The sequence below is a fragment of the Notamacropus eugenii genome, chromosome 6 (assembly GCF_028372415.1).
Source record: "Notamacropus eugenii isolate mMacEug1 chromosome 6, mMacEug1.pri_v2, whole genome shotgun sequence".
Lineage (NCBI taxonomy): Eukaryota > Metazoa > Chordata > Mammalia > Diprotodontia > Macropodidae > Notamacropus > Notamacropus eugenii.
The window spans coordinates 51,445,730-51,458,109 of record NC_092877.1 but is presented as its reverse complement, the minus strand read 5'-3'; the positions used below and the strand labels follow the sequence as shown (position 1 = coordinate 51,458,109).

General features: G+C 38.2%; 1 protein-coding gene across 1 annotated transcript in view; it reads left to right on the top strand.

Moving 5' to 3' along the window:
* POLN (DNA polymerase nu) overlaps positions 1–12,380 on the top strand; it is a 260,105-nt gene that overhangs the window by 103,079 nt on the left and 144,646 nt on the right. The window lies entirely within an intron of this gene.

Below are 12,380 nucleotides of genomic sequence, written 5' to 3'. Positions count from 1 at the left end.
GTATATGGAGAATAATAACCTGTCCCTAATCCCCCTTGCAAATTACACTATTTTTTTCCTTAAAATATATTGAAATTGTCTTGAGATTTGATTGACTCATGGAGTTAAAGATCAGGTCACTGACATAACTTCTGGTCATCTTTGTATAGAAGAGCCTAGAGAGAAAGGCTTGAAGTTCCTCATTGAGACTTCAGACCCTAGACCACCAGTAAACATGCCCCTGAAAAACTGCTCACCTGAATCAATGCTTTATCCTGAATGAACATTCTTTCTCTGCACTGGTTAAGTAAACCTCCTTTTGTTAAATGTTAGATGGATTATGGGTGTCTCCTTTCATTCCAGTTTGGGACCTAAATTACCAGGAGACCAGCCTGAGTCAGCTTACTACAACAGCTGTGTCTTTTATCTCCTTGTGGAGAATGTGCCTAGTTGTGGGATTGCTGGGTCAAAGGGAATAAGTAATTTAGTCACTTTTCTTATGTAATTCCAAATTGTTATTCAAAACATTTAAACCAATTCACAGTATCACCAGTATATTAGTATGTCTTTGTATAATCCCTCCAGCATGAACTGTTTGGGTTTTTTTAATCATCTTTGCCAGATTATTTTGAACAAATGTTTGTTCTTTCTATCAATTTCCCATAGACAATTTACCCAATATGCTAGAGGGTTTTGATCTTTTAACATTTTATAGCTACAGTATTTAGGCCATTTATATGTCATCCCTCACTTTTGTTATATGCCAAGTCCACTTCCTTTCCTGATCATACATAATCTTGATGAAGTCTCTTATGCCATTTCTTGTGGTGTATGGACTCTCCCCATTTTTTGCAATATTTTGCTTTTTTTATCTCTGAAATATTTATCATATTTCATGATTATTTGTTCCATGATCACTATTATATCTGTTTTTGATTTATATTATTTTTCCTTATTTCTTTTCCCACTCTTACTACTATTCCTCACAACAGGGTATCATGATGTTCTTTTATGCAATTTTAGGTTAAAGTTATTTAATATTCATAATTTATTAAAGAGATACAAAGATACCCAGTGTAATATCTCGATTAATGTAATTTCAGAGTATAGTGCTCTAGGGACGCCCCAACTAAGAGACTAAGTCCTTTGGAAGATAGCTACTCTTAAGTTTAAGGTACTTTGTGAGTCTATACTCCTAAAACTATAGTTTATACCACTCACTAGTGTGTTTACTCTTAACTATCATTAACTATACATTTAGCCTATATCAAAGATCAAAGATATTTACTAAAATGCCATAGTTTAAAAAAAAGAAATAAAGAAAAGTAAAGAAGGGAAAGGAAAGGAGCTATAAACATCTCAGCAACACCAGGGAATGTAAACACATAGTGGTCATACTTACAACGGGCTACACTTCGGATACATGTTGGCAGGACAGCCAAGTGGCACAGTGGATAGAGAGCCAGTCCTGGAGTTGGGAAGACCTAAATTCAAATCTGGCCTCAGATACTTACTAGCTGCATGACCCTGGGCAAGTCACTTAATCCTGTTTGCCCCAGTTTCAGAGAAGAAAATGGCAAACCACTCCAAAATTGGGTCAGGAAGAGTTGAACATGACTGAAACAACTGAACAAAAAGTGGCCAGGGTACTCCAAAGGAAGATACAGGAATGGAAGCATTACCAACATGGGTAGGAGGGATAGCTCAGGCCTCCAGTGCTTCAAGGCCACAAATATCTCCATACTGCTCCTGCTGACTTTGTTTGTAGTCTCCACTAGTCTCTAGTTTCCACTCCAGTTGCTGCCTAGCTGTAATCTCTGCTGATTCTAGCTTCTGAATCAGCTAAACCTTTCAGCTAAGGTAAACATCCTTATCTGATTGTATATTCCAACTAGGATGCTGAGTAAGAACCAGAGGCAGCAGGCATTAATAAACCTTCCATCTCTGGTGATCAGTGGTCACCACTCTGTAATCTCATCTCGTTGATTGAGGATAACTTCTGAAATTTGATCAGCGACTAAAAATGACTCACTCCCTATTATATTATTAGGCTGCTTATTTTACACAGTACCTAGCACATTGTAAGTGTTTAATAAAGTCTAGGTGATTGATTGTTTAGGAAATTACTTAATTTGATCAGGGAATATCTTGATCCATTTCCTTTACATAACCAAATCTCATTGTCCCACAGCAATACTGCAAAATCCCACTGTATAGTTGTTGTCCATTCTCCTAAAATACAAATCATTATTTAATAAGTATTTATTAACCTATTACATATTTTATCTTAATTTCAAATTATTTTATTTCACATGTGATTGATTAATCACCTTAACCAATAATTTTTAGAATCATCTTCTCTTTTTTCCCTTTCATTTGATAAATATATAATCATAGTACTTTTGAGCTGCAAGAGGTCTTAAAGACCATTTAAGTCAGGGGCTTTAACCTGTTTTACATCCTGAATCCATTTAGTAGTAAAGCATATGAAACCCTTTTCAGAATTATGTTTTTAAATGCACAAAATAAAATACATAGAATTACAAAGTAAACTAATTATATTAAATAATTATCCAAATATTTTTTTAAAAATTCACTGACCCTCTGAAATCTATCCATAGCCCCGTGAGGGTTCTGTAGACTCCTAAGTTATGAACCCCTAATAAGCCAATTCTCTTATTTTGCACACAAGGAAACTAAGTCTCATAGAAGAGAAGAAACTAGCAACACACCACTAGGATAACCTAAATTATGTAAAGAGGAGCAACTCTTATTTTTTAAGCTGATAAAATGTCATATATCTTGTAGAAAATAATTTTAGAAAATGTTCATTGATTCATTTCTATGTCATGGAACTTTAATGTCTTATTTTCCATTTGCAAAGTACTTTAAAATCATTTTCATCAGCTAAAATGTGATGTAATTCTGATCAAATGTTCTTTTGGATAGGAAAAGTAGGCCCACTTTAGTCAGCCTGACCAGCTCAAATTTCTCAGAGTTAGAAGTATTACTTTGCACTAACAGTAAATTGTAAAATCAATAAATGTCATTTATTCCAGTGCCAAAGACAATTGGCAAGCTGCTAACTGCCATCACTTAGGCCAGCATCCTCCTCAGTGAGAAAAGGATGCAAGTATTCTGCCCTCTCTCTTTGCAGAGACCACCAGGAGGGATAAGTAGGAGCCTTTTGATGTATGACTAAGTTCATAATCCTTAACAACATTCCCACTCATTCTTTGAAGCCAGTCACATGCTCACTAATTCATATATAGAATCATAGGAATTAGGGCGAGAAGGAACCATGGAAGTCATCTAGTTCAGCCTCCTTGTTTTATAGGAAACTCAAGATGGCAAGACTCCAGACATTTAAGTGACTTGTCCAAGATCACAGAAGTAGAGGAGAAAAGTCAGAATGTGAATGCTGGTCCTTGGATTCTAAACCCAGTGACTGTTTCACTACCTACTTCATTGAATGACCTCTATGTCCTTAAGAATTCTCTCATCCTTGATGGATATGCCCTTCAATCCCACAAATACATACTGTGCACCTATTCTGTGCAATGCTATCAGGCAGTGTTGATACCTTTCTATCTTAGGTATCTGATTGTGGAGGTATGTATATTTCCTCTCCTGTCACAGCTGGTACCCCCTAACACACACACACACACACATACACACACACACATATACACACACACACAAGTAAATGCTCATTGAAAGCTACTCTGGGCTGAATAATTCATCCCTCTGAAGCCAACTAGAAATAAACTTCTTTTAACTTAGTCTTACTGCTTTTTGTATTAGTGACATGGGATGCTGCAGGATCCCACTGGGAGCATTTCCAGCTTGGTAGAGTCTGCTGGGGTTTACATTTCATCACCAGATTCTTCAGGACTTTCTGGTTACCTGCTTTCCTCAACAAGGTTTTAAATTAGGACTTTAGTGGAGACATTGGCATCACAATGATGAAAAAATGGCATAATCTTTGCCCTCAAAATGATGATAATCTCTTAGTGGGGATACACTCAAGAGAGTTTCATAGTCAACTATGTGTGTTTACAGGTTGGTGAGCCTTTGTCTGGAATCTTTGGATTGTCTTTGACTCTCCCAATAGGGTGTAGACATGTTTATTGGCACCTTGTCATTAGGACAAAAGACATCTCCTGCCTAAAGATAAACAAGTTGGTTTGAAACCATTCTTTGGCCCCCAAAAGGAGTTTGGTTTCAGCAACTGAGACTGCCTCTAAGATGATTTGGTTAGTCTTAGAAGTGCCAACCTTTGTGAAATAACTTTGTGCTGGTCTTTATAAGTGAGCTGACAAGTCTGCTGAGCCATTTCTGACTTTTGGACTTTTTCTTCCTCTTTCCAGAGTGGAGGTGGGGGTGGAGAGAGGTCTCCTACCCTGGCCATTAGTGGTTACCTTAGGACAGAGGCATCCAGAAGCAACATATATCCATTCCCCCATAGTTTTATGAACATGTCAGAGATCAGAGATCTGAGACTGTTCTCCTAGTCTGAGAGATAACCAGGGCAGTGGTGGAGTGTTTTGGGGAACATGGAAATTGCATGTGCTTGTCTGTATGGTTAAAAGGAGTTTATAGACAAACTCAAGTCTCCCAGATAAAAGGGGTATGTATGTATGTGTGTGTGTGTGTGTGTGTGTGTGTGTGTGTGTGTGTGTGTGTGTGTGTATTTTTAGGTAGTATAATTTCAAGAATGTGACTTTCTAACTGGAGAAGGGAGATTTCTTTGGCAGCCCTACCTTTGGGGATTGCCTTAAGAGTAAACTGAAGTTTAAGTCTATGTAGAAAGAAGTATTCCTGTGTAGCACACTTGTTGGAGAAAGATCACCCTTGTCCTTTCTGCCATCCACAAGTGAAGCTAAAAAAAGAGTAAAGTACTAAAATCATGACATGGTAAAACGGAAGATCCATACTTTTCTTCTCACCAGTACTCAGTCAGTACAGGTCTAATGTGAAGGGGGTTGCCTGACCATCAGCCACAAAGTATGTTTGCCTTCTCACAGGAGTCCAAACCATAAGGTGACAGTACAAATCTTAGGACTGTGTAGGACCCTTTGGGAAAAAAGAATTCACTAGAATATCAGTGTTGTCCGTTAGCAACCCCAAATTCAATCCCCTTCTTACTAGCATCCAAACCACAGAATATACTTGAGTCCAAAGGGCTCAAGGACCCTAGTAGAAAAGTAGTATCCAACAGAGAGGATAGAAAATTGTGTTGATTTTTTGTCTTGAGCTACTCTGAGTCCATTTATGTGTTTTCTACATTTATTTTGGGGCTCATTTGAGTTCCTTTATGATTCATTTTCTGTGGGATAAAATAAAGGCTCCCTAGTACCTGATATGTATTTATTACCTTAGTGCTTATATAGGTATTGGGGATCTTGTTAACATTTGTGGCAACAAGCATACAAGCTCTACAAATGTTATTTCTGCCTAGATTTTGGGGGGGAGGGGAATCTTTTTTTTCCTTTAGTAAAAAGTATAGATTACAGTCCTTAGCTAGAATTCAGAGTATGAAATGTAATGATGCAGTGTTGCAAGCTTCAAGTCAAAAGTCTTGGCAAGACCAAGTTCTTATATTTTCCAGCAGTGTGACCTATGTAACCCTTTTCTTGGGCCTCAGTTTCCCCATCTGTAAAGTGAGTATGGAAACAGTTTCACTACCCTCCTTCCCCAGTACTATTATGAGAAAAGTACTTTGTAAACTGAAACACACCAGAAAAAATGTTAACTATTATTATTATCTATCAGAGTCAATGCTTTTCATTAAACCTCGGGTTTCTAGTATTTTATTTTTGTATAGAAGGAAGGGAAGAAAGTCACCTCTTAGTGATGATTCTGATTACATGCCAACTGATAGATTTTGTGCAGATTTTTTCATTCTTTTCTCTCATTTGAGTAACTTGTTGAATAAGATGAGATAGTAAGCTGCCATGCAGAGAGATGGTGGGGATTTGCCAATTATCTTTCTATGGTGGCTTTGAAAATAGGATGTCACCCCAAAAATCATGAAATCTTTTTTTAGTTATTTTAGTTTTCATTACATCAAAGCAATTTATTATTTTTCTTCTCCCATCAAAGTAATTTAAATACTGATTTTAGTCTATCTTATAAGTTGCTATAATAAAAGTTCCCTCTAAATTATGATTTTTCAAAATAATGGCACCTCCAAATACATACACACATACACACACAGAGAAAGAAATATTTACCATAGATACAGAAATAATGACACTTAGGGGAAAGATTATGGATAACTACATGGTGCAGTGGATGGGCCAGTGTAGTGGATGGAGTACTGGACCTGGAGTCAGGAAAACTCATCTTTCTGAGTTCAAATCCAGCCTCAGACACTTACTAGCTGTGTGACCCTGAGCAAGTCACTTAACCCTGTTTACTTCAGTTTTCTTATTTGTAAAAAGAGCCTTAGAAAATCATTCTAGTACCTTTATCAGAAAAAGATCACAAAAAGACAAATTACTTGACATGGTTGCAATTTAGATGAACTTCATAATAAAAACATTTGTATAATCTCTGTGGTATAGAAGGAGAAGCAGGGCAGTGTAGTAGAAAGAATGCTGGACTTAGAGACAGAAGAAATACATTTACATGATGGCTCTGCCAAATACAGTATGATCTTAGGGCAATCAAACCCTCTTTCTGAGATGGAATTTGATTTTTATGAAGATCAAGTGAAGTAATGGATGTGGAAATGGTTTGTAAACTACCATTATATTAATTCATCTAACTCTATGTTAGCGCCTGGGAAATCTATGACATTTAGATAGGGATCCATGCCTGCCTTCATGGAGTTCCCTGTCTAGTTGAGAGATTAGACACATACATGGATAACTGTAAAATTAAATAATGCATAGTCACCTCATTAAAGAGATGTAGAACAAAAATGTTATGCCAAGGGGGAAAGTTATTACTTCCAGAGGAAATCGAAGAAAGTTTTATGGAAGATCATCACATCATAGGATTTAGAGCTGAAGTTCTTCCCTTTCCTTTTACAGAAAAACAGCTGAGACCCAGGGAAGTTAAATGACTTGGCCAAGATCTTAAAACTAGCAGTTAGCAGAGTGGTGATTCAAATTTGTCTTCTGATGATGGATTCTGTGCTCTTTATATTACACCATGGCATTTGAATTGTGATTACCTTATTATCTCCCCAGCTTGATTATAAACTCCTCCAAGCCAGGACTCTTTCATTTTAGTCTTTATATACCTGGCACCTGGCACATAGTAGGTGCTTAATAATTAAATTATTGATTGATTCCCAACTAGGAATTCAACAGGAAAAGTAAGGAAAAATATTCCAAAAACAGAGTAGAAAATCACAATTATATCACAAAATGAAGGAAGATAAGTAGTCTTGTTTAGTTAGGGTAGAGTACATGAAGAGGAATGCTGAACTCATTAAAATACAACTATTAGTCTTAGGGAACAAATGATGAAATACACTTCATTATTTTTGGGTAGAAAGTGAAGGGACCATATGTATAGAGGGCTGTATTCACTGTCAGAAAAGGCCATAGCATCAACCAGCTTGGCTTAAACATTTTGGTGGTTATTGTTACAAGGTATAGTTTTAAATAAATGGCATATCAGCTGAGAGCATAAAGGGCTGAAGGACCTGAGAGCCATCAAGTACACCCCTCACAGAGAAGAAAACTGGATCTTAGGCAGGTTAATTAAGTTGTCTAAGATCACACAGGTAGAATATGAGGTGAAATCCAATGTTCTTTCCCTCTACTGTTGTTGAGGGCAGAGTTTGGGGAGAGCATGATTTAGGTGTGAAAGAATTCACTTAGACCTTCTCTTTATAACCAATGGGAGCTTTTTATTTTATGTGAAAAAAGCATCATGGGCCTCCTTAGCAAGAAAACTTAAATTAACAGCCTCAATATTTGGGGCTGTTCTGCTTATATAGAGGTTTCAGAATGATGATGTCACTTTAGAGGTTTTTATGGGGGTTAAAGATTAAAGACAGGTCAAGAAAGGATTTTATAACATAGGATGAGGGAGGCAAAGGGAATTCTTTATGATTTAAGGATAGGGCAGAAGGATACAGTTTAAAAATTAAAGGACTGGGGGAACACAGGACAAAGGAGACAAAAGCAATTCTTTCGGTACAGGTTCAAGATAAGGGGGAAGGGACCTTAGGGTGCCTTGGGTTACAGAATAAACTAGGTGCTTCACAAAGTACTGGCAAAGCAACTCTTAATCCTTAAGGTACCATTTTAGGGCACATCAGCTGTCTTCTCTGATCACTTTTCCGGCTGGTCACATCCTGCTTGCTCCATCTGCCTCAAGCACTCTTTCCTACATCATCACTGTGATGCCTCCTGTGAACTCTCAGTTGATGCTTCACTTACACTATTCAGTAGAGTTGATCATTTGATGAGGGACTCAGGAGTTCTGCATTTAGGCCTCAGCTCCTTTTAAAATGGTGTAGGGCAGGCTTACAAGACTCCAGTGAAAACTGAAACTCCTTTAGTTGGTGCTTTTCCTTTCAATGTCCTTTTGCTGACAAGGACCTTTGACTGCTTCTTTATGTGGCTACCTCATTGTGAAGAAAAGGTGTAGAGAAAGACGGACTGGACAAGAAAAGAAACCTCTCTGCCCTCCCTGCTCATCTTTCCTCCTTTCTTCCTCCTTTCTCTGACTTTGAGACATTTAACTCTTGTGTTTGGTCACATCCCTGTTGGTCCCAAAGCCTCCTCAGTTTTTTGACTTTATATGAGCAGGACCAACCAGAAATATAGGTCCCTTTATGTCTATGTAAGTTTTGTTCCTTTAGTTGAATGTGAACATCTTGAAGACAGTGATCCCATTTTTGTCTTTGTATTCTCAGCCCCTAGTACAGTGACTTAAACATAGTAGGCACTTAAATGTTTATTTAATCAAAATTGAATTAAATTATGTCTTTAGTCTGGTCTAGAATTCGTTGCTATGAACTCTTTATCCTTATTCCTTAAAGAACATGTCATCTCTGTGAACTGAATTCTTTCTTTACTTGCTGATCATTAGCAATCAGCTAAATATTTATTGATTACCTATTGTATTTATTCATTGAACTAATATTTATTTACTACCTACTGTATGCAAAACATACTGCCTGAGAATACAAAGGTATAACACAGACATTGCTCCCAAAGAGCTTACTTACTAATAGCAGAAAGGGACTTCCAACCAAGATGACTGCCTGAAGGGAGGTCAGCTACCCATGTATTTAGTTAAAAGGAGATAGTGAACAGGTGTAATTCCCTGAATTCAGAAAAAGAGGTGTCCCACTCCCCGCAAGTGTCTGTTAACAATCAAAGGAGCATAGAAACAATAACTGATTAATCAGTGTGGGACCAGTTTTTAGATAAGACATAAGGATTGCTTGAGATGTACAATTGTTAGAAAATTCCTTGCATCAGTGTTTGGATCTGACAAGCTTTCTGGTCATCATAACCTAGGTCCTTGGTAAGTCTCTAAGGTCACTAAGCAACAGGTAGGAGTGGTCCAGCTTCCCAGCCATACAAAGCTGGATTCAATAAGATTTTCTCCCAGTTCCCACAATTGAATAAAGTTTTCTCACAAGACAGAATTTGGACTAGACCCATAATTGAATAGAAAAGGAACTAAGCTAGCTCCAGAATTGCCACAAGATAGAGTCAATGTGGTTCACTTGATTCCCATAATTAACCACTTGCTGGCTTAATCCTCCCAATTCCCTCATATACACCAATTATACTTGGCCCCAGAGAGCAAAACCTGGAGTACTTGAGGGAAGTTTCAGGGAGACTGATTTTGGCTCAATGTATAGAAAAAATTCCCCATTCAACTCTCACTGAGTAGAATAGATTGTCTTAGAAGGTGGCAGGTTTCCCTTTACATTGTAGGCCCTTAAGCAGAGTCTGGATCATTAGGCATGGCCACTTCTCAGGAATATTTTAGAAGGGACTCCTATTCAGATATGAATTAGACTAGATAGCATTTAGGGTCCCTTTCTATACTGTTGGGACAAGTGAATTTAGTATATAGACTAGCTAGAAATCAATGAATTGATGGTCAGTATCTTCTCTTGGTAATTACCAAAACCCCAATTGGGAGAGAGCCTAAAATGCTTTAAAACCTTTCTGAAAGGGAACTTCCCTGACTAGTGAAACTCAGCCCAGATTTGTGGATATTTATGAAGACATGCGCTGAAAGTCTGAAGCTCCTCCTGCTGAGAATGTGACTTGGTCATGAGACTTAGCAGCCTCAAAGCATCTGGGAAGGGAAAGCCATTTCTATCCAGACTTCTCTAGTTAATTTTCTCCTTCAAGAGCTGGGACAGGGTGTTCTTTCCCCAGGCAAAGGCCACACTGGATTCTGTTTACACTCTAAACAGAAATTAGGTCTTCCACTGGGGTGGAGTCTATCTAGTTAACAAGTATTTGCCTTAGAAGCTAGGAGCAAATCTCATCACTCACTCACTCATGACCTTCAGAGACTGACCTTTTTAGGATTTGAATTTTAAAAGAAATGAAAGGAAAAGGGTGGCTGGCAAATTAATAATAAGTTATTAATATAATAGTACAATATTAATTTCTCTTACTGTGATTCTATAAAACAGTTGTGATTCAGAGCACAGGAATGAGATACAAAGATGATATATGAGTAATATATTTTCAGATATTTGAGGAGAGGGAAGTTATTTTTACCTGGGAAAGGAGTAAAATTAGGGGAGGCTTCATGAAGGAGGTTATACCTAAGCTGAACCTTGAAGGAAGGGTATGTATTCAATAAAAATACAAATCAAGGCTGAGATAAGAGGACAGGATGAGAATATGGAATGGAAGATTATCTAGGTTGGTTACAATGTAGAGTATATGATGGTGGGAACCATGAGATAAAGTGAAAAAGATATATTTGAGCCAACTTGTGAAGTAGAAACCATTTTTGTTGGAATGTAGAAGGACTGGAGTCCCTTCCAGCTCTGAGATTCTATTATTCTATGATTCTGTGCATTGAAAGGAAAATGGGAAAATGGAGAAGACTCATGTACATGATAAGGTAAATAACAATACTGTTCCATGCATCATTGGGTGGTATGTTTCCAGAGCAGCAGAATCCAAGGAAATCTCATCTTCAGTCTTGGTAATGTGAGGTAGTGTGGTATAATGGAAAGAGCACTGCATTAGGAGTTAGTGGACCTGGGCTCTGGTTCTGTTTCTCCAACTGCCTGCTTGATATCTCCATGTGGATTTCCATAAGCATCTCAAACAACTTGTCGAAAAACATGACCCATTATCTTTCTCCCTAAATTTACCCCTCCTCTGAATTTCTCTATTTTTCTGAAGAGCACTACCATTTTTCTAGTTACTCAGGTTCACAGTCTTAGACTTATCCTTGACTTTTCCCTCACCCCCATATCCAGTCAGTTGTCAAGTCTTATCAGCTCCCACCTCCTCAGCATCTCTCATATTCATCCACTTCTCTGTGCTCACCTCACAAATAGCTTAGTCCAGGCATACTCTCTCCCAGACTATTACAATAGCCTCCTAATTGGTTTTTCTTTTCTCAGGTCTCTCTGCTCTTCAGTCCATTTCCCACACATTTACCAAATATATATTCGGTCCTAAAATGATCTGATCATATGACTCCCTCACTCAAGAAGCTGTAGAGGCACCTTATTGTTTCTGTGACAAAGTACAAACATTTAAAACTCTTCACAATAGGACTTGAGCCTTTCTTTCCAAGATGATCAAACATTACAGGTCTTCACACACAGTTGTTCAGTCATTTCAGTTGTGTCTGACTCTCCATGACCTGTTTGGGTTTTTCTTACCAAAGATTCTGCAGTCATTTGCCATTTCCTTCTCCAGCTCATTTTTATAGTTGAAGGACTGAGGTAAAAAGGCTTAAGTGACATGCTTGTGGTGCCAGGGCCACATTTGAACTAGGCCTTCCTGACCAGGCCACTGCCCTTTCACACAATGTACTCTCTGGTGAACTAGAGTGGAAGGGACAGAGCTTCCCATCTCAGGGCTCCACACTCTCTTCTTATTTTCAGGGTGGAGGGGAACAAGGAAACAAGCATTTATCAAGTGCCTCATTTGTGCCAGGCCCTGTGATAAGCACTTCACACATATTAGCTATCTGGTAGATGCTATTATTATACTCATTTTACAGTAAAAGAAACTGAGACAGAGGTTAAGTGACTTGCCCAGGGTCACACAGTCAGTGTCTGAGGCTGGATTTGAACTCAGGTCTTGCTGACTCCAGACACAGCTGTGTTCACTGCCCCACCTTGCTGCTTCTTGGAACTCCCGGCTTCCTTCGAGCCTCTGTTCTGTGTCATCTTCAAAAGACCTTCACTTCCCTTGTGTTGTCCCTTGAAA